This window comes from Eretmochelys imbricata, chromosome 2 (genome assembly GCF_965152235.1).
Source record: "Eretmochelys imbricata isolate rEreImb1 chromosome 2, rEreImb1.hap1, whole genome shotgun sequence".
Lineage (NCBI taxonomy): Eukaryota > Metazoa > Chordata > Testudines > Cheloniidae > Eretmochelys > Eretmochelys imbricata.
The window spans coordinates 32,088,502-32,112,810 of record NC_135573.1 but is presented as its reverse complement, the minus strand read 5'-3'; the positions used below and the strand labels follow the sequence as shown (position 1 = coordinate 32,112,810).

Below are 24,309 nucleotides of genomic sequence, written 5' to 3'. Positions count from 1 at the left end.
TTAACTTTTCTGCATCTCAGTTTCCCAAGATGTAAAACTAAGATAATGCCACCAACCTAATACAGTTCTTTGAACATATAATGCATATAGCACTTACTGCTCATTACAGCTATATTAGGTTCTCCTTTCGTGTCCACCATCATACTATCTAAGCACTGGAATATATAAAACAAAGAACAGTGTATGTAATATGAATAAATGCGCACTATGTATAGGTAGAAGTAATGTATATATAACATATATACAGAAATTATACACACACACACACACACACACACACGTGGTATACAGAGTAGAGTAACCTACTCTATTGTGCCTAGGTATTATCCATCATCCATGTACTGTATACTGTCTGTATTCCTGATCTTAGGTATATTAGTGGTCTTACAGATGTAGCTGGAGCTGGAATTTTTAATCTCTTTGCTTTTGTAAATCCAGATTGATGCTTCCCATTTGTTGTTTTATGGTTCATTTTCCTGTTTAAATGATTAATACTAAACACAGAAGGAAGAAGAAACAGTTCAAACAAGATTTGCAATAGGAACTGTGACACCTCATCTATGGGATCAGATTCTTCAAGGCCAGTATCGCAAGCGTGGACCTATTACAGTTTAACCACCTTTCGTATGTTATTCTTATCACTCCTTCAAGCTGAGATGTAGCTGTGAATATGTATAATCCACAGAACTCATTCATGTTGTGGCTCCATAATACTGAATGCATCACAACGGTCAACCTTGATGTTGGGTTTTTCTTACAATCATAAAATGTAACAGTGCTGTAGACAAAACGATACTGACAAAAAAGGCAGGTAGACTTTAAGATGCAAAGCCCTTAATTCTTTGAGCTTACCTGCCTTAATAAAGCATCCAGCTTCTGGTATCAATGAAAGGGCCCCAAAACAAAATGCAGTAAAAAATTAATTAAATGAAATAGTCTCTCTGCAGATAGCTTTATTTAAAGCCCCTAAGGGAGGAGATAGGACCTGATTGTATAAAAAGGTCCAGTGAAACCATCAGAAGTCGCTACAGTAGGGGAGAGTGTGTAATTACAGTGGATGCTGCTGGAAGGATTTGGATGTAACGTTTCAGTAGAATTTATCTTGAAACCTTTTATCTCATAGCTAAATCTGTAATTCTGAGAGCTAATTTTTCACAACAAAGAGTATGTTACTGGTAAATACAAACCCTTCACCTCTTCTACCTAATCTACCACTGGGCTGCTCTGAGTGTCCCTGCAAGCACAGGGTTGTGCAAATATCCATTCCCTCAATCCAGAAAGGAACACTGTATCATTAAGATGTAGGGGTGATGGAACATGGGCTAGGGAGAGGTGAGGCCCTTCTCCAAAGCCTCAGGTTTCTTTTTAGGTAACCCCCGGAAAAATTATTGGCGTCTAGGCCAGGCAATGACAGAATGTACTCTCTTGCCAGTGTGATGCAGTATACAGGTATCGCTAATTGCTTAATGTAGTAATTGTCAGACTTTCCCCATATTACTAACATAATTCTACATAATCAGCACAATTGCGCCATCTCCCAGGAAATAAAGAGGAAAGAGGCAGATTTATCAATCATAACCATCATAAAGGTACCAGCCCACCTCCCTTCTGTTCACTCCAACGTAACAAACCCCACAACCATGCATGAATGTACCACTCACCTTGTTACACCATGGAGCTGGGAGACTGGGAAATAGGATAGGAGAACAGAGAAAAATGCTACAATACAGGCAATTACCAGTAAGTAATTGTACCTTGTTGCAAGTTATCCCTTCCCACATTGCACAAAAAGAAAATTCCACAGATAACAGACATGGAAAATACATATAACTTACAGCACACATTAAACATCTGTTAATACTCTGTGTCCAAATAAAACTTTGGACGAGGCAAAGAAGTTGAATCAATGATTGTAACTAAAGATAGACGGAGTCACCAAATGCATCTCTCACATGCTTATTGCTAAAGACACAGCAGGTCCTCCAACTGAATGATCCTATCTCTATTTTGGAGGAAGGACAACTGTTGAGGGTGAAAAGAGAAGGAGGACTTGTGGCATCTTAGACACTAACAAATTTAATTGAGCATAAGCTTTTGTGAGCTACATCCGATGAAGTGAGCTGTAGCTCACGAAAGCTTATGCTCAAATAAATTTGTTAGTCTATAAGGTGCCACAAGTCCTCCTTTTCTTTTTGCGGATACAGACTAACACGGCTGCTACTCTGAAACCTGTCATTATGTTGAGGGTGACTGGCCAAGTCAATATGTTTCAGCCATCAAGGCACAGGGTCAGGGAATTTGGTTTTCCAGAAGTCCTTTGTGGAAGCAAATTCTGAAAAATTGAAGAAAGAAAAGGAGTACTTGTGGCACCTTAGAAACTAACAAATTTATTTGAGCATAAGCTTTCGTGAGTTACTTCACTTCATTGGATCAAATCCTAGTTCTGACTGTACAGTATACTTCACACAGAAGATACCAGCAATTAGGTTTCTAGTGACTACTGGTTGCAGGAAGGAATATGATTGATTAATATCACATAGTAGTTTTACAGCACACACAGGTGAAATGAGCTGTAGCTCACGAAAGCTTATGCTCAAATAAATTGGTTAGTCTCTAAGGTGCCACAGTCCTCCTTTTCTTTTTACAGATACAGACTACCATGGCTGCTACTCTGAAACCTGAAAAATTGAAGGTGGCAGTTGTGATGGTGAAACAACAAAGAGTTTTGTCTAGTAACTGCAACTAATAACATGTAACAGAAGGAGTCTGAAGGTGAGGTAATTAAGACACTTTAAGAAAGAAAAAATTAAGAGCTCTATTTAGTCTTTTAACAGCAATGTAAAAGTGGTGTCTGCCATTAGATTTGTTGCTTCTTCTTTTCAGTACCATTTAACTTATGTCCTTAGAAGCAACCTTGACATCAGATTGGAGTACAAGGCAGTGCTGGTGATGGGACAACAGATTTCTGGGGGTGTGTAATTGCACTGAGTGCATTTCTTCACATCTAGATCCTTCCTTTACTTTACAGACAATCTCAATCCTGACCACAGGTTCTGTGATCGAAACTGTTTTTCTTTTGCTTTGATCTTTGCTCATCCTACTTGTTTCCTTTCCCTATCTTGGAAAACCAGGTATGTTATCTCTGTACTAATGCAACCAGAAAACTCTCTCATTAACCAGTTCTCTGCATTGTCATCCAGCTTTTGCTACTGTGGCCTTGATTATAATCTGAAATACATGAGTACACATTATGGGATATCTGGACAATTAACTACTCTGTTTGCATATCTCAGCTTGAATACAGAGCACTACCTTTCAGAGTAGCAGCCGTGTTAGTCTGTATCTGTAAAAAGAAAAGGAGTACTTGTGGCACCTTAGAGACTAACAAATTTATTAGAGCATAAGCTTTTGTGAGCTACAGCTCACTTCGCCTGTGTGTGCTGTAAAACTACTATGTGATATTAATCAATCATATTCCTTCCTGCAACCAGTAGTTACTAGAAACCTAATTGCTGGTATCTTCTGAGTGTGTGAAGTATACTGTACAGTCAGAACTAGGATTTGAGCTTCTGTTTTTCTTAACTGTTGTTTTAATTCATTGATTTGCAGAGCATCCACAAGCAGATGTTAAACCAGGCAAACATTATTTCAAATGGATCATTTTTAATTCTATTTAGTATATACTGAAAGGATCCCTCACCTGGAATTCTACATGCCCTAAATATTTTTTCTACTGCTATATACAGTTTGAACTGTGCTGACAACAGTTCAACAAGAGGGCCCTATGAAATTTCCCTCCTTAGCCTGGGATAAAACCTTTGTCCCAAGGGAGCATTTGCTCCCCAGGCAGAAAGAATTTTGGGAATCTGCTTGTTTAAACAAACAAAAATGCTCTCATAGGCACAGAGAACGAGGGATGAAGCCTCAGTTGGCCAATGAACATTTTAAGTGCTCTTCACTAAAAATGTTCGGACTTGGCATCTGAAAAAATATGCTGATTATATTGCTAATAATACAGCATGGGGCTCAACTTGTATTTGGATATTTTGGACGATACCTTACACTTAGTGCAATTTGCTCTGGCAGGGATGATTTCACAGCACACAGACAGGGAGCTCCATCTGAGACGGGGAAGTCATTGCAACCCTCCCTGCAGTTTGGTCACAGAATTTTAACAAGGGGCTTCTGGACGCCCCTCCTGCACATCTTTGAGCCTGTCTCTCATAACTAAAGGGAAGACAGGCTGATGTTGGGTTAATGTCATTTAGGTGTTCAGGAACAAAAGTACATTACACACACAATACCTACAAACACTTACAAACCATCACGTCTAATATGAATCAGATGTTTTTAATTACAACATACATAAAAAAAAAACAACTCCGTTTGATGTGTTTTCCTCTAGCAAACAGAAAAACACTGGAATGAGAAATTTATATGGGAAGCAACTAAACTAAATAAATCCACAGTTCCAAGGACAAAGAGCAAGATGTTTTTCATAATCTCATTTAATATTTACCGACTATGAACTCACATACTGAAAGCATTAAAAAAAAGCCCATTTTGTTATCACTTCAAATGTCACTTACTGAAACAATAAAGCTGTGGATAAATTGACAATCTTATTTTCAGTCTAATGAAGTTAAGGCAGTTTCTAGGTAAAAAGCAATACATCATGGGTTACTACTGCTGTCACATCTTAATTTTTTCTCAACAGAGTATCATTAACTAATAATAATTACAAAGACACCCAGACTGTGCATTTCAGCATAATAATACTTGAGGGTTTACAGTCAGGACCTTTTTTTTTTGGTCAGTTCTACTAAGCACTGTCAGAAAGCTCAATTCCTAGATTTAGAGAGTTAATATCTTACTGACTTAATTCCAAAACTGAGGAAGATAAGAACTACATTGAAATGTCCAACACCTAAAAACAAACAGTCTTAGATCTTCATAACAAATTAAACAAATACTTCAAGGTTTGGGTTTGGTTTTTTTAAATAAAATCTAATCAAAATTCTTACAAAACTACAAATAAGATGCACTAAAAAATGCCTAAATGTAGCCTTAACTATTTTGTTATGCTATATCCTAGGAGACACAGATAATAGTTACAAAACACACACCTGTGAAAAGTAAGACCCGAGACATGATGGACTCTATTCTCCTGTGTCTGTGTTTGCAAGATTTACAGTAGCATTAGAATAATTTTCCTTATAATTTTTGCTTATATTACTTATTTGCTTGATAAAAATATGAATGTCTTCCAATCTCTCTCTCTTTTTTTTAACTGATTATGTAAAAATTAAAAGTAAATTGTGTGGAGTCTTAATTTAGTAATTTTCAACTCTCTTTTTAATCTTTTCTCAATAGGCTGAGACTTGCATATGGCTCTCTCCTAAAGTTTTTCCAGTTTTAACTTTTGAACAGGGGTGGTGGTATTGAGGACATTTCTTAACAACTTTAAGTTGAAGATCTCACGCTTTAAAACCCTTCACTAATTCACATAACACTGTGAGGTGGATATTCTACTCATTTTGCAGATGGTAAACTGAGCCATAGAGAGTAAGGCCTAGATTCACAAAGGTACTTAGGTGCCTAAATCCCACAGTTTTAGGTTCTACTGCAATCTGCAAAACTCCCACTTAGCTGCCACCTAACCCAATAGATGCCTAAACTCACTCAATGTCTACATGTGTGCAGGAGAAGTTCCCTAGGCTCCTCAGTTTCTGCCTCTGGGCATGTGCACTGCAGGCCCACTCAAGGTGTCCGGACATCCATCTCCCACCTAAGCTCCAAAGCAATCCATGAACAGGGAAAAGATAGGCATTTGTCCACGTACCTCGTGAGGGGAGGCCCAATCTGGTAGGCATGCTCAGAGGCCACCTACTGGATCGGGTCTCGTTCAAAAACTGGCCAGAATAGAAGGACGAAGTGGTTGTGTCAGTGCTACCCACTTTATAACTTTTAACCCAGTGGTTAGAGCACTCACCTGGGATGTGGAGACCCAGGTTCAATTCCCCCTTCTGCCTGAGGGGGAGCATGGATTTAAACAGGGGTCTCCCACCTCTCAGGTGAGTTCTTGAACCACTGAGCTATTCAATATCCTGATGTGGGGCTTCCTCAGTCTTCCCTGTTGAAGCTATTCCATTGTGTATAAATACTTAAAGAGTAAGCGGGGCAGAGATAGAGAGAGTGTGACTCACTAGACTGGTGATTAAGGCACCCCCATGGGAGGTCAGAGACCCAGGATCAGGTCTCCATGTTTCAATGACTCTAATTATTTATCCAAAGAAGAAAAACTTCAACAGGAGAGACTGCGGGACCCTCACACCAGAATATCCCAGGATATCAGTGGATTGAGCACTCACCGGACAAGTAGGAGTCCCCTGTTCAAATCCTTTTTCCCCCTCAGGCAGACAGGGAAATTGAACCTGTGTCTCCCACATCCCAGGTGAGTGCTCTAACCACTGGGCTACAAGTTATAAAATGAGCACCAGCATCCACTTCCTACTCCATTCTCACAAGGCACCTAACTGACTCCAGGAGAGGGGTTCCCAGTAGGCACCACCCTGAAACGCAGACTTAGATATCTCTTTCTACGAGGGGGCAGGGCTTAAGACATATCCCTCTCATCAGAATCTCCCATTGGCTAGTTAGATGGCTTCCTGCCTAGAGTGCTTGGGCTTTTGTAGATTGCATTCTAAGACACCCGTCTCTCCCCATCCATTGTTAGGGTGCCTAGCTGTCTAATTCAGATTCTGTGGTGCACAGTATTGTTCCTGTTTCAGAGTAGCAGCCGTGTTAGTCTGTATCCGCAAAAAGAAAAGGAGGACTTGTGGCACCATAGAGACGAACAAATTTATTTGAGCATAAGCTTTCATGAGCTACAGCTCACTTCATCGGATGCGTTCAGTGGAAAATACAGTGGGGAGATTTATATACACAGATTTATATACACAGCTCACGAAAGCTTATGCCCAAATAAATTTGTTAGTCTCTAAGGTGCCACAAGTCCTCCTTTTCAGTATTGTTCCTGTGATTTCTAGGTGCCTCAAAATTAGGTGTTGCAATGCTGAGCATCACAACACCTAAGTGTTTTGCCTGTGGTCACACCGGAAATCAATGGGAGAGCTAGGAATGTAATCCAAATATCAGTAGCCAGTGCCTGGGATACACCACACTACCACTCAACCAGTAAGAAAACATTTATCTAATAATCGAGAGTTTTTAGTCTCCCAACCTAAATACACATATTTCAAATACAATAGGATTCATATATATAAGTGGGAAAATACACCCCTAAAAGTTGAACAATCTTCACTAATTTCTCCCTTGTCTGTAAAATAAGAATTATTAAAAACAATTTAGAAAATATAAAGCAATTAAGTATGCACAGGAATACTATGGGGTGGTTAAATGAGTATAAACAGAGGGTATTTAATTATTAACAGTGCAGCATTAAACCAGGATGAGGTATTGAGAGAGAAACCATGAAGGATCTGTACTGGGCCAACACTGTCTAGTCCAGGGATTAGCAACCTTTGGCACTCAGCCTGTCAGGGAAATCCACTGACGGGCCGGGACAGTTTGTTTACCTGCAGCGTCCGCAGGTTAGGCCGATCGCAGTTCCCACTGGCCGCGGTTCACCGTTCCAGGCCAATGGGGGCTGTGGGAAGGGGCAGCCAGCGCATCCCTCAGCCTGCACCGCTTCCCACAGCCCCCATTGGCCTGGAATGGTGAACCGCAGCCAGTGGGAGCTGTGATCGGCCGAACCTGCAGACATTGCAGGTAAACAAACTGTCCTGGCCTGCCAGCAGATTTCCCTGACAGGCCGCATGCCAAAGGTTGCCAATCCCTGGTCCAGTCATTCCAATACATTACTAATTATTAATAAACACATAATTAATAAACAGAAACTGTAAATTGATGAAGTTTGCAGATGCTACCAAATTTGGAGGCAGTTCGTCAACACACCTGGGACCAAAGAAGATGACAAAACAATCTTGGGAATTTAGATATTAGGTCATAATTATCCCGATAGGATTTAATTTGGATTTGAAAAAGTGAGGACGAAATCACATCTGGAAGAACAAAGCTGGACAACGCTGACTGGAAAGTAACATGAAGTGGAATTTGGGACGGAAGCAGGGACTACAGAGGCAACACGTTAATCAGCTAAGGGTGAAATGCTTGTTCCAAGGGTTTTGATGGCATGAGTTCAGAAAATCAGTGTTCTAATCCTGACCCTGACAACAATTTAACCTTTTTACCTCAAGTTTCCCCAACTACATATACTCAAAATGGTACTCTGAGAATTAGTGTTCGAAATGTTACATATATAGGGCCTACTGCATGTAAGAAAAATAAGGAAGTCATTAGTCAATTCTTGATTAAGCACCACTTGGAATACAATATAAACCCAGCAACCTTGTTGAAAAGCCATCAATAAACTGGAAGAAAACCAAAAGACAACAATAATAACAACAGGATTAGATAGCATGGTTTATGAAGAGAGATTAAAGGAATTTAATTTGTACATTCTAAGATAAAAAGAAAATGGCAACAGATGACATGATTGCAGAAAAGTAACAAAAAATTAATGAAAAATTCAGATTGTTATGGGTGGTATTGCATGACCAATAACTTAAAATGAAAGCTGAGCTGAGTGGGAAAAAAATGGGAAAATTTTGCTGAACCAGGCCCAGAATTCTTTTAATGGAATTAGGGATTCAGCAAGCTATTTCAAACATTTGCTGAGCTGACAGAGACTATAATTTAAAAGCACAGCACAATTACTAAAACAAATTCTCCTGAAGAATGATTTATTATGGCCTCTTTCATATGCACCACATTTCTCTTATGAAGGCAAAATAGACTGAAGACAGGAGAAAACAGCCAGGAAAAGTAGATGGCAAAAGCTTCAATTAAGTAAATATACAAACTGCAAAGCACATTCAAGGTCAATCTTTAACATATTTTAAAATAAATGCAGGCTGTGTGCAGTGTGTATGGCACCAGTTTCATTGTTTTTGTTTGGCTCAGATGTCATATTGGATTGGTGTAGAAAAAAGAGCCCTTGGTGTCCATTAAAATAGTATTTTTGCCCAAGGAAATATAGCTTTTCCCATCCTCCACCTGCCCCCGTTTTTTCCCAAAACTTGAACCACACAATGATTATCTTAAAAATACCAAGAAGCATATATTGTATCTACTGTATGTTGAGCCACAGCTGAAATCCTTTTTTGGAAGAGGAGGGAGCCTAAAACCTATGACTTGGCCATCACTGTCTCAGTGGCAGCTTAATAACATTAAAAGTTCCATTCTGATCCAGGACAGTTTTATTCTTCTTGTTTGCTATTGTGTAACATAGTATTCACTAGCTGGTTAGAACCAGTGAAAACCTTTTATGTAGAATTAAACTTTTACTTATCCAGGCCATATCTAGTAAAATAGGCTTCTGCCAACTTTTCTGCAGAAATACAAAACTTTTAAAGCTTAAAGTGCACTTTGCTGTTACTTCATATTGCATGTTGGAAAAAAATATTTCTTGAACAAAGATGAAGCTAGCTATCCTATAATTGCTGCTGCAAGCTGCCTAGTATTGATGTAGAAAATGTGATCAAAGTGTAAGTATATAAAACCAGAAGTAAAAGAACACTTTAATCTTTGACTTCCAATAGGACTTAGTTGCTTAGGTGCTTTGGACATTTTTACTCAAAGCGTTTTCAAAAGTAGCATTTATTTAGTAAACCAAAAAAAAATAGCAGTGACCTCTAATTTTGCAAAGAAAACAGTTTTGGGTAAAATTCGTCTGCTGGATGCACAAGGTGGCTCTTAACTCTTATATACTGAAAATCATTCAATATTACTTTAAATAGTCAACTATGGAGAAAGCATGTCAGTCTGGTGGTTAATATTGTGTAACATGAATAATTAAAGCATTTTTGTAATTTTTTTTTTTTGATAAATAAACATTTAAAGTAAGAGTAAAAATGGCCGTGTCAGAAAAAACATGTCTAAGTGAAATACAAGCCTAAACGCCATTTACTTTCAATGGGAGTTAGGCTCCTAAATCACTTAGACACTTTTGAATATTTTACCCTAAGTTCCCACAGCCCAGATTTGGGAACAGTCAAGAGTACAGCCTCATACCAAAACACTGTATCTTTTTCTTTTGAAGAGCGATGTGTATTTTAATTTTTTTGTGGAATATAGTTTCACACTGGTGTATCCATGGAGACAGAGCCTTTAATAACTCCTTGCGTTAGCAGGTCAAGTAAGCAAATCTACACAGCACCATAGCAACAGACGTGAAAGTAAAATTGAGCTTATGCAGCAGGGCTCTTTTCATGCAGCATATTAACTTAAAGCACTAGCTGGCTTTATGAATGGATATCATCCATTTTGAGAGGGACAAAATGCAAGGAAATGAAACAAGCTAAAAAGAGCAATGTCAAAAACATTTGTTTTACAACATATTTACTAGCTAGACAAAGTGGTAGACAGGACCTGACAAACTTTATCATTCTGCATCTGGTTTTGAAGTCCATGTTAGAGCTAGGAAAACTTTTTTAGCCAAAACATTTTTTCACCAAAAAATGCAGTTTGGAAACATTTCGCGAATTGGTAAAATAAGGACAGTTAGACCCCATAGTCCAGTGGTTAGGGCACTCACCTGAGATATGGGAAAGCTAGGTTTGAATCTCCACTCTAGAACAGGGACTTATACCTACATCTCCTTCCCCTCAGCAGAATGCCCTACCTACTAAGCAATCAGCTATTCTGAGGTGGATCTGCCCCAATCTCTCTGTTAAAGCTGTTCCAGTTTTGTATAAACAACTGAATAATCAGTTATTTGCACAGCTCTGTGTCCACACACAAATCAGAGAGAACAACAGGAGAAAATTCTATGGGAATGAACTTTAGATGACATTATGTTTCTACTTAGGGCTATTTCTGTTGTGTTCACTATTGGGGTGCACATAACCATTTTAAGAAGTCTGGCATATGTTGGAGCTCTCTCTCTTTTTACTGCAAAGCAGACATTCTAAAAAGCAGGTAGGAAGCCCCCAGAAATCATGATCAGTTGACCAGTATACATGCTGTTCTCGTCCAAATATTGAGCACAATAAGAAATCTTTCAGAGTAACAGCCGTGTTAGTCTGTATTCGCAAAAAGAAAAGGTGTACTTGTGGCACCTTAGAGACTAACCAATTTATTTGAGAATAAGCTTTCGTGAGCTACAGCTCACTTCATCGGATGCATACTGTGGAAACTGCAGAAGACATTATATACACAGAGACCATGAAACAATACCTCCTCCCACCCCACTCTCCTGCTGGTAATAACTTATCTAAAGTGGTCACTCTCCTTACAATGTGTATGATAATCAAGTTGGGCCATTTCCAGCACAAATCCAGGTTTTCTCACTCTCCCCCCCGCCCCAAACTCACTCTCCTGCTGGTAATAGCCCATCCAAAGTGACCACTCTCTTTACAATGTGTATGATAATCAAGGTGGGCCATTTCCAGCACAGGGAAAGATTAAGAATGAGCTCTCAGAACTGGATACTCTCATAAAAAAACAACCTTCCACACAAACTTCCTCATGGCTGGAATTTACTAAAACTAGACAAGCCATTTACAACGCACACTTTGCTTCTCTACAAAAGAAAAAGGACACTAAACTTTCTAAACTACTACATGCTACAAGGGGCCACAGCAATGGTTCCCTCAACCCACCCAGCAATATTGTTAACCTATCCAACTATACTCTCAGCCCAGCAGAAGAAGTTGTCCTATCTCGGGGCCTCTCCTTCTGCCCCTCCACCCCCACAAACATGATACAGTTCTGTGGTGACCTAGAATCCTATTTTCGACGTCTCTGACTCAAGGAATATTTCCAACATACCTCGGAACAACATACTAATCCACAGAGGCCTCCCTACCAACATTACAAAAAGAAGGATTTTAGGTGGACTCCTCCTGAAGGTCGAAACAGCAGACTGGACTTCTACATAGAATGCTTCCGCCGACGTGCACGGGCTGAAATTGTGGAAAAGCAGCATCACTTGCCCCATAACCTCAGCCGTGCGAACACAATGCCATCCACAGCCTCAGAAACAACTCTGACATCATAATCAAAAAGGCTGACAAAGGAGGTGCTGTTGTCATCATGAATAGGTCGGAATATGAACAAGAGGCTGCTCGGCAGCTCTCCAAGCTCTCTTGGAGAGCAGGAAGTTTCTTGAGCAAATGCTGTAGTTGCTTGTGGTAGCTCTCTTTCTACAAGCCATTACCCTATGATCCCACTGAGAATTACCACAAGCAACTACAGCATTTGCTCAAGAAACTTCCTGAAAAAGCACAAGACCAAATCCGCACAGACACACCCCTAGAACCCCGACCTGCGATATTCTATCTACTACCTAAGATCCATAAACCTGGAAATCCTGGGCGCCCCATCATCTCAGGCATTGACACCCTGACAGCAGGATTGTCTGGCTATGTAGACTCCCTCCTCAGGCCCTACGCTACCAGCACTCCCAGCTACCTTCGAGACACCACTGACTTCCTGAGGAAACTACAATCCATCGGTGATCTTCCTGATAACACCATCCTGGCCACTATGGATGTAGAAGCCCTCTACACCAACATTCCACACAAAGATGGACTACAAGCCGTCAAGAACACTATCCCCGATAATATCACTGCTAACCTGGTGGCTGAACTTTGTGACTTTGTCCTTACCCATAACTATTTTACATTTGGGGACAACGTATACCTTCAGATCAGCGGCACTGCTATGGGTACCCGCATGGCCCCACAGTATGCCAACATTTTTATGGCTGATTTAGAACAACGCTTCCTCAGCTCTCGTCCCCTAACGCCCCTACTCTACTTGCGCTATATTGATGACATCTTCATCATCTGGACCCATGGAAAAGAAGCCCTTGAGGAATTCCACCATGATTTCAACAATTTCCATCCCACCATCAACCTCAGCCTAGTCCAGTCCACACAAGAGATCCACTTCCTGGACACTACAGTGCTAATAAACAATGGTCACATAAACACCACCCTATACCGGAAACCTACTGACCGCTATTCCTACCTACATGCCTCCAGCTTTCACCCTGACCACACCACATGATCCATCGTCTACAGCCAAGCTCTGCGGTACAACCGCATTTGCTCCAACCCCTCAGACAGAGACAAACACCTACAAGATCTCTATCAAGCATTCTTACAACTACAATACCCACCTGCGGAAGTGAAGAAACAGATTGATAGAGCCAGAAGAGTTCCCAGAAGTCACTTACTACAGGACAGGCCTAACAAAGAAAATAACAGAACGCCACTATCCGTCACCTTCAGCCCCCAACTAAAACCCCTCCAACGCTTTATTAAGGATTTACAACCTATCCTGAAGGATGACCCAACACTCTCACAAATCTTGGGAGACAGGCCAGTCCTTGCCTACAGACAGCCCCCCAACCTGAAGCAAATACTCACCAACAACCACATACCACACAACAGAACCACTAACCCAGGAACCTATCCTTGCAACAACGCCCGTTGCCAACTGTGCCCACATATCTATTCAGGGGACACCATCACAGGGCCTAATAACATCAGCCACACTATCAGAGGCTTGTTCACCTGCACATCCACCAATGTGATATATGCCATCATGTGCCAGCAATGCCCCTCTGCCATGTACATTGGTCAAACTGGACAGTCTCTACGTAAAAGAATAAATGGACACAAATCAGATGTCAAGAATTATAACATTCTATAACATAAACCAGTCGGAGAACACTTCAATGTCTCTGGTCACGCAATTACAGACATGAAGGTCGCTATCTTAAAACAAAAAAACTTCAAATCCAGACTCCAGCGAGAAACTGCTGAATTGGAATTCATTTGCAAATTGGATACTATTAATTTAGGCTTAAATAGAGACTGGGAGTGGCTAAGTCATTATGCAAGGTAGCCTATTTCCCCTTGTTTTTTCCTACCTCCCCCCCCCCCCCCCCCCCAGACGTTCTGGTTAAACTTGGATTTATGCTGGAAATGGCCCACCTTGATTATCATACACATTGTAAGGAGAGTGGTCAGTTTGGATGAGCTATTGCCAGCAGGAGAGTGAGTTTGTGTGGGGGGGGGGGTGAGAAAACCTGGATTTGTGCTGGAAATGGCCCACCTTGATTATCATACACATTGTAAAGAGAGTGGTCACTTTGGATGGGCTATTACCAGCAGGAGAGTGAGTTTGTGTGTGTGTGTGGGGGGGGGGCGTAGGGTGAGAAAACCTGGATTTGTGCTGGAAATGGCCCAACTTGATTATCATACACATTGTAAGGAGAGTGATCACTTTAGATAAGCTATTACCAGCAGGAGAGTGGGGTGGGAGGAGGTATTGCTTCATGGTCTCTGTGTATATAATGTCTTCTGCAGTTTCCACAGTATGCATCCGATGAAGTGAGCTGTAGCTCACGAAAGCTTATGCTCAGATAAATTGGTTAGTCTCTAAGGTGCCACAAGTACTCCTTTTCTTTTTAGTAAGAAATCTGGTGCTCAAGATAAACATAACTCAGATGGGTTTGACTCAGTGAACCTGGAATTCACTCATCTCTAATACTCTCAGACTCCCCTAATCCTTACACCACCACTTGTGAATACAACCACATCAGCAAAACATTTGTACGCTCATCCGCCAGGTGAAGTCAGCAGCAACAAGAGCTGGGTTCAATATCTAAGGATTCCTCTAGGCGATACAAAACAGAACCAGCTCGAGCCTCCACTCGGTAATCTGGGAAAACTAAACACCATTCCTGGGTGCCTCCTAGAGGCAATACTTCCCAATTTACAGGCACTGAGTCTGTGTACACCAGGAGAAAACTTGTATTAAAAGGGAATGAGTCATTAAACTGGGAAAACACCACAACCACAATTTGAAAGCATGCAACTATAAGAAACACCCACCGCACAATACATGGCAATGACGCTGGCCTCAGTCTGCCACTTTGTGGTGTCAAAGTCTGACAAACTAATGGCCCTTTATCATGCCACTTCCCTTTTCCCTCTGCTGCACTCCACTCATGGTTGGGTGTCCTTGGTCAGCAAGGAACCAGAGTTCAGCAATGTCTCTGCTACTGTTCCCATTGTGCAGCTGGCTCACTTTCTGCTGCTGATGCTCTTTCTGCTGCCCCCAGTCTCTGTATTCTGCTTCTGCTGTTATTTCTGCCACCGTTACCACTGCTGCTTGCCACTCACTGCCACATTTTGAGGGTCCACTCCTTAGCCCAACTCTTAGTGATTTCAGCTTAGGGATTTCACTGGATAGTGGATTGGCTCTTTGAGGTGTTGGCTCTTTGTTCTCTTTCACCACAACACTGTCCCCACACCAAGTCAAGGCTTAGCCCCAGATCATCAGTGATTACACCTCTAGCAACTATTGAACAGAAACTAGTTGATCATGCTTGAATCCCATCATCTCTGTCTTTAAACACTGGAGAGGCGAGGGTCAAATGGTGTTTAGGACTCTTTAAACAGAGTTAACATGATCCGGTAGGAACACCTTTCCTTATCCCCTCCTGCTTACACTGGGATTTGGCACTGTCATAAATATAAAGGGAAGGGTAAACCCCTTTGAAATCCCTCCTGGCCAGGGGAAAGCTCCTCTCACCTGTAAAGGGTTAAGAAGCTAAAGGTAACCTCGCTGGCACCTGACCAAAATGACCAATGAGGAGACAAGATACTTTCAAAAGCTGGGAGGAGGGAGAGAAACAAAGGGTCTGGGTCTGTCTGTATGCTGCTTTTGCCAGGGACAGAACAGGAATGGAGTCTTAGAACTTTTAGTAAGTAATCTAGCTAGGTATGTGTTAGATTATGATTTCTTTAAATGGCTGAGAAAAGAATTGTGCTGAATAGAATAACTATTTCTGTCTGTGTACCTTTTTTGTAACTTAAGGTTTTGCCTAGAGGGGTTCTCTATGTTTTTGAATCTAATTACCCTGTAAGATATCTACCATCCTGATTTTACAGGGGGGGATTTCTTTATTTCTATTTACTTCTATTTTCCATTAAAAGTCTTCTTGTAAAAAACTGAATGCTTTTTCATTGTTCTCAGATCCAAGGGTTTGGGTCTGTGGTCACCTATGCAAATTGGTGAGGCTTTTTATCCAACATTTCCCAGGAAAGGGGGGGTGCAAGTGTTGGGAGGATTGTTCATTGTTCTTAAGATCCAAGGGTCTGGGTCTGTAGTCACCTAGGCAAATTGGTGAGGCTTTTTACCAAACCTTGTCCAGGAAGTGGGGTGCAGGGTTTTGGGAAGTATTTTGGGGGGGAAAGACGCGTCCAAACAGCTCTTCCCCAGTAACCAGTATTAGTTTGGTGGTGGTAGCGGCCATTCCAAGGACCATGGGTGGAATACTTTGTACCTTGGGGAAGTTTTGACCTAAGCTGGTAAAGATAAGCTTAGGAGGTTTTTCATGCAGGTCCCCACATCTGTACCCTAGAGTTCAGAGTGGGGGAGGAACCTTGACAGGCACCCCTACCCTCAGTTTAACAAGTGAGGTTCAGTTAAGGGTCACCCCTTCATTCAGGACATTCTAGGTACAGTTCTGCTCTCCTTTACTCATATAAAAAGGATAACAACAGTTCATTACTCCTGCTTTCAAATTTAAAATTTTTATTAAAGCTAATGTTAAAAAAATGATATAGTACACAGGTTAAAAAAAGAGTGTACATCTGGGTATAGTGCTTAGATTATTCACAAATGCAAAGTTTGTTTTTAACATCATAAGATACATATAGTGTATAATCAGCAATAACCCAAATTTAGGTGAATAAATTTAAGAATACAGTTTGGATATTAGCATCCAAGTATTCGGGTATATCACTCATGAGAAGTTGTACAGAGAGTAGGTTGTGGAAAGCAAATATATCAATGAGTGAAGACTGTCCCTCAATAATTGAGAATTTAGGGTCAGTTGTCCATTTAGAAAATACAATCCACGAGCAAAGTATTTCAGTTACTTTCCTGACTGCGCTTCTCAAAGGCACTTCAGCTCATCCCTCCAGGTATTGCTGATGTCTTCTGATATGTTCTATGTAGATGTCCCTTGACCACCTGATGGCATCCGACACCATGAGTTGCCGCATCAACTGAGCATAGCTCTGACCCATTCCACATTCTCTCAGTACTCGCTCGCTACTGGGGTCCCATGCACCCAGGGCAATGACGATCAGTGCATGTATCTGAACCTGGTAACCCTTAGCTCTCAAGGTTTTGGCCAGAGGGGCATATTTCTCCACCTTTCGAGCTCAGGTGCCGTGGAAGGCCGGGGTCCTGTTCTCAAAGGGCACTGTGATGCCCACCATCATGATCCGCTTCTGGTCCTCGTTGGTGATGACGATGTCTGGTCGCAGTTGACTGTCGATTCCAGGGATGGAATTGTAAACTGGATTGTAACCCAAAACCAGTCAAAACTGATCCCTTTGGCAGCTGTCTGCTGATCACCTAGGCAGAGTAGGTGTGTCTATGCAAATACAGTCTGCTCCTGAAGTCTTCCCCCCAAGATCATCATGAGATGTCAGGGGAGAGCTCATTCAAATCCTGGCTTACACACTAATTATTATTAAATTAAAATGCCTGAGACTCAAAGTGTGTGAGTACATATGTAAAACCAATGACCACAGGCAAGAAGTTCCATATACCCCTACTAATCAATCTCTTATGTCTTTCGGTCCATCTCCCATGTTTTTGTTATAAAACCTATATTTAAGTAAATATTGGGAGTAGACTTAATTTGGATCCGATTGCAATTTCAATTTTCAGATCAGCACTAAGGGTTCTAACAGTCAGACACATTTTACACCAACCAATATTTAACTTCCTTGAATGCTCTCAGGGATTAGGCACCGATCTTCCAAACTTTTGTACAGAAGTAAAGTTAAGCTTATGTGCAAGTGTTTGCAGGAAAGGAGCCACAGTGCATGCCCAAACCAAAGCCCAGATTTATGACAAAATACTGTGCTCTTTGATATTCCATTGTTCACAATTATACCTCCTTCAGATGACAGTGCTCTTGAAACGCAGAAACAATAAAAGAGGTTACTAAGTACTGTAAGATAAATGACAACAGAAAGGGATGTATTTTATAATCAGTCTCCCTCCCCTCCCCACCCCATCCCCTATGAATCTGCAAATAAAATCAAGCACACCAATTTATGTTATGGATCAAACTGGGGGGAAACAGCAAGGCTACACCCCAAGTACAGCTTTTTAGATATGTTAATTTCACAATAAAACAGCATGACCCTGCTTTTAGAATATAGTTATACATTTCCTAAAGAGCACTGGCAGGATTTTAAAATGCATTTCAACATGATAGTGAAAGCACAACTCGCTATTATTAAAGAACAATAGAACCATTCCCATTACATAGCATCTATTCAAACTAGGACATTCTGTCTTTGAGTCTGAACAGCAGACACGGTTCTATTATTCTTTCCAGTGTTTGCAGAAATGTGCAACAAACTGAGAACAAACAAAATCAACCTAAATGCAAGATACAAATGCATCAAGCCATTAACAGAACAGCCTCTTCTCCCGCCCCACGAGGAAAACAAACCTATCATTCTACCGCTTTATGACCATGAGAAATGTAAGGTTCTTTATGGCAATCTATGTATCACAACTGTTCCTAATGTAATCCTCTCCTAGGATTTACAGACAATCTGGATACATACAAACTATTCTGTTTTTGGAGCGGGGCACCTACATTCTGGAGTCAGATGTTACTACTTCTGTCTTATCATGTTAAGTAGAGGAAGCTGACAAAGGATTATCTGAATTGTCCAGCCAGGTCTCAACAATATAAACTAAATTAGGGGCCTTTTCGATGATTAACTCTTGAATAGTGATGGACTTATTAGCCACTACCCTGGCTTTGAATGGCCTGGAGCAAAGAGTAGAGTCCCAGGCAGCCATTGTCCTGTGTTTCCAATGATGAGGCACCAGATGAAATCAGCAGGACTGTTAAATGTTAATAACCCAGTCTCTTGTCTATCCTCTTCATGACTGTTATAACAAGAACTGGAGAAACCAACACTTTAGGGAAACTGTCCCTTCCTCATCCTCCAGCCCATGGAAATGTTGTTCTGCCCTTTCCGTAACGTTACAGTGCTAGTTGATGGGGCACAGCCTCTGAGTATCCACAGTCAATATAAAGGTGACTTGACTCTAGACTGGTATTCATTCATGTGGCGGTCAAACACAATCCTAAACCCACCCTCGATAAATCCCCACCAAAATAGGAAACACTTTCCCCCATACAGTTCATAAATTAACCACCATGAACTTTACCAGTTACACTTTGGATAGTTTACTACCACCTCATTAAAATAAATTGTTACTTAACAGTTACTCACCCCAGTAAAAGTAGAACAGATCATAACAGCACTGCACAGTAAGTGTAACATTTACTCAGTGTAATGGCAAGTTGAATGACACTTTAAAATACCTATGGATCGTTAAACCTTTCACTCATTCATGTGACCTGGATAGGATTGAACTGGCAGTACACAGGTATCAGAGCAGGAATAGGGCAAGTGCACACTGTAATTACAGATGAATTGATTCTGGTGTGATGCTGTCCACATCTATTTAAAGAAAAAAAAGTTGATGAATGACAAGGCTCAATTCTAAATGATTGCTATTATTGGACTATTGTCACTACAATGTCCAAAACGTCCCTAACATCACCATGATCTGTTGACACAACTATAGTTACAATCTTTCCACCCAATGAAGGGAAGAAACTTCCTTCCCTAGCTGAAGAAATAACTACCAAGAATTGCTGTGGAGGAAGCACAGCTGATCTTTGGGGACAGAAGCGGGGGCCTGTGCCTCATATTGCTCAACAAAGATTATTTTAGCTATTTGTAGTACTAAGTGATTACCTTCAAAAGGAATCTCCCTCCTATGCTGGACTGAAGATGCCCATGACACTTTGAAAGCAAGACAGTAGGTCCTGGATTTTCTGAGCAGAAATGCAGAGCACTCCCACTAGACCTATGTGCCAGTCTACAATTATGAATATTTAAAGACATTTAAAATTGAATGTAGCTTTGTGCAACTTAACAGGTAAATACTGTATGTTGCTCAAAAAGGAATTTTTAATTCAGCTATATTTAATTCAGTAAATCTTTGATTCCTCCTTTTTTATCACGTCTCTACAAATTTATCATGATTCCAAACTTAGGGCCTGACTGCAAATGCCTTATTTACACTAGTAAACAATTTTTCACAGGAATGTTCCCATTGAAATTGGACAAGTGAGAAGACACAGACCTCAAAAGAACAAAAAACCTGCCAATGTTCTTAATAAGATTTTCATGTGACTTGCAGAATTTAGAGATGGGACTTATCAGAGGTCTTGTAGGACATTCTCCTGTCAGAACTGTTCTCTGAAACACATTTTCTACTGTTTTTTATTACTGAGAAAATCAGTGACACTCAAAATAGGATTCATGAATCCTGAGATGAAAAGCGTCATGACGCTTTGCCAGGCAGGCTAATGTGGATTAATGCCATAGTACTTATTGCCAGTATCTCCTCATCCTTCGTGAAAGACTCAGAGTAAATTTTAAATTTTAACACACGCACTCATCTGTGTGTTGTGCAATTTCTTTTGAACGGGGGGTATTGGTTTCCTTTTTCAAACTGGTTTGGAAATTCTTCTATAATAACACTTGTTTGAACCAGATGTAGTGCACAATCAATAAATTATAAATTGATATGAATAAGTAACAGTTCTAAGCATACAAAACTTTCAGTCACAGATTTATCACAATGCAGCAACAATGCACTGGAGGATTAAGAGTGGTTCACTAGGCAGACAACATAAATTATGAATGGATTGTTAAAACTTACATTTTTATTAGACAAGAGTCACAGATGGTTTACTACAATATGCTAGTGTCTTATGCTCCAAGAACTGATCCCATTTGATTTTTCCAAGTGTAGGAAGTAGAGAGAAACTGATAATGTCAGGGCAACAAAAAAATTGTTGGACAACAGCATGGGAACAGGCTAGGGAAGTCCCAAGAGCACAATCTAACCACTATCCCACACTAAGATTTCTGGAATTATCTAAATATTTGTTTGAGTGTTACTTCTGGAATAAATGATTCCCTGGGCAAATAATGACAAAAAAAATGGACAAATGCCCAATAAGGTGGAGTATGATACACACAGATAATTACATAAGATTAGCTCAGCACGGTATATCTGTAAATTAAGGTGATGTTAGGGGTGGTTTATTTGTAGCTCCCCCTAAGCAACCATTGTTACGCTACTCTTCTGTGTAAATCCTATACAGATATTATCTTCATAAAACCAGTGAGAATTGTTAGGAAAAGAGGAATGATGTTATTTATATATTTAATTAAAATATCCTTTCAAATGGCTGGGAACCATCAAGTTGTACATATAAGTAGCTTATGTAATCACATGGACTTATTCCTGTTACCCTTGTACTTCCTCCCACTTCCCTCTTATTGTTTCTTCATTACACTCACTCACTATATATTTCAGATTAGCAGCTGTGTTAGTCTGTAGCTGTAAAAAGAAAAGGAGTACTTGTGGCACCTTAGAGACTAACCAATTTATTAGAGCATAAGCTTTCGTGAGCTACAGCTCACTTCATCGGATGTATCTGATGAAGTGAGCTGTAGCTCACGAAAGCTTATGCTCTAATAAATTGGTTAGTCTCTAGGGTGCCACAAGTCCTCCTTTTCTTTTCACTGTATATTGTGTTCAATTACATTATGAGTTTCTTGGGATAGGGGCCATATCTCCCTGAGTGAGAGAATCAGCAGAAACTCTTGCAAAGACAGGGTGTAGGGAGTGGACCTGCCTCACACCAAGAGAGAGACGGAGAAAGCAGAGCTAAACAAGCATTGCCTCAATCCCCACAGGCAGAGGGAAGGGAGTGGAGCACAACTATCTCTCTCCATTTCAAGAATATTTTCTCCTGCTAGTTAGGAAGAGATTTCAATCACATTCCACCAAGAAAGGTCTGGTGTGGTTGGTGAGAGGAGCTTGAAAGTACTTTCTGTGGCACAGGAAACCAAGAATCAAGTACCACCTCAACTACTGCCTCTCACACAGTGGAGATCTGTCACGTCACAAGAGCTGATGTGCTTGAGCTCTCAGGACAAGGGTTACAAACTTACTAGAGGAACACATATTGTGAACTCACCTATGTACTGACCCTGACAGCCACAAAATAAGCAATCTGCCTGCATGAAGAAGGCAATCATAATGAGGACAAAATAATGTTTCTCTGAAATGAATGGGTGGGGATATCAAAGATATAAATATGGAGAAAACATGTGTTCTTGTTGCTCAAAGGACTATCACAATTAAAAAAGTAGTTTATTTAAATATGCAAAGCAAGCCAGTCTGCAAAGACTTATCTCAAATGGAGTCAGCTTCCCGTTGTTAGTAAGAGATATCAACTTTATGTCATACTATAATGCACATGTAATAATTTGAAACAACAAAATGAGTTAATGTGTCAAGTAACTTAATAATCTTACATGTACAGGGGCCTTTATCAAAAAAGATTTCCAAAGTGCTCTACAAATATTACCTTTGGCTATATTCATATCCATATAACTTTCATTCAACAGACTGTATTTTTCTTGCAGCTTTGATGACTCATGTGCTCTACTCACTCTACTCCAAACAACCCCACCCCACTAGGGCACCTGATTTAAACAAAACAAAAAACAACACCTCAACCCAACAATCTAAGATAGGAAGAAAGTGAATTGTCATATCTAGTTGGAACTGTAGGTGGAATTTAAAATAGAAGATACCTTCCCAAACTGGAATCTGGGAGTTCACCTGAGCTAGTCCACCCCAATGCTTTGCAATAAGTACCTAGGGCTTGATTTTAAGTCCACTGTAGTAAATGGGAAAGCTCCCATTAGGGTGACCAGATGTCCCAATTTTATAAGGACGGTCCCGATATTTGGGGCTTTTTCTTATATAGGCTCCTATTACTCCCCCACCCCCGTCCTGATTTTTCACACTTGCTATGTGGTCACCCTAGCTCCCCTTGACTTTAATGGTGCAGGGACGGTCGGGTCCCTAGAAATCTTAAATGAACGTAAGTGATCAGAGACTTCATTTTAAACCTCATTTGAGAGATATCACCTTGGGTTGCAGAGTGCCCTCTAAAACCATGTTAGGTAACTGATTCAGAGCTCAAAAGGAACAGACCTTGTCTACTGAATCTTCAACTCCACTTAATAGAGTAAAAAGAATGAGGAGTACTTGTCTCTAAGGTGCCACAAGTACTCCTCGTTCTTTTTGCTGATACAGACTGACACGGCTACCACTCTGAAACTTATTAGAGTGTAATAGTACAGCTTAAACATTTCACCATTCGGTAAAAAACTCATACTAACAATTATGTTTAACTCTCAACTCCACAATGGAAAAAAGGAAGAAAACGAGCCCTTTGAAAAGGTAAACACAAAAAAGCAATTTAAAAAGGAGGTAAACAGTAGTGATGCATAACATTCCCCATACCCCAATTTCCCTTACTTGGGATCTCACATAATCCTCATACCAAGGACCATGTGGTCCAATGATGTTCACACTTATTAAATCTATTATTTCACATTTTATTAAGTTAAAGTTAGTGTCTGAAAACAATAGTAGCCAAATTACCCTCTTGGATGCACACATAGAGCTCTCATTAAAATCACACCCACCCAGATGCACACATTTGAGGGTGCACTTATGAGCAAAGGGACAGATATTTAAAGATAGGTGCCTAGCTGAAAACAATGGGAGTTAGCCACCAAAGCACTTTTGAAAATCCCCCTAGGTTTCAATCTGCATCTTTAGATGCCAAAATACCTTTAAAAATCTGGCCTTAAGAGACTTGATACGTAAAAAAAACATGTGTTGAAAGAAGTTAAGCAAAGCTCCTTCTATCCCGGTCCCAGAATGATTTATAGGGATGTCTCACATAGGAAGAAAAACAAAAATATGTGCAACTTCTTCTACATAGAAAAATTTGCATTTCAGCACATTTCACATCACATCCAGTCTTAAAAAAATTCTATCAAGGTCTCAAATTATTATGTTGTCACTAAAAAGATCCACTATTTACTGCTGTTCAAATCTTGCAATTAATCATATATAAAGGGACCAGTTGTTTTTCTGTTCACCAGCTACATAAACAAAATCCTCTGTGCTGCTTGATGAGAACTTTTA

At 40.4% G+C, this 24,309-nt stretch overlaps 1 protein-coding gene across 1 annotated transcript in view; it reads right to left on the bottom strand.

Moving 5' to 3' along the window:
* SYBU (syntabulin) overlaps nt 1–24,309 on the bottom strand; it is a 54,464-nt gene that overhangs the window by 12,614 nt on the left and 17,541 nt on the right. The window lies entirely within an intron of this gene.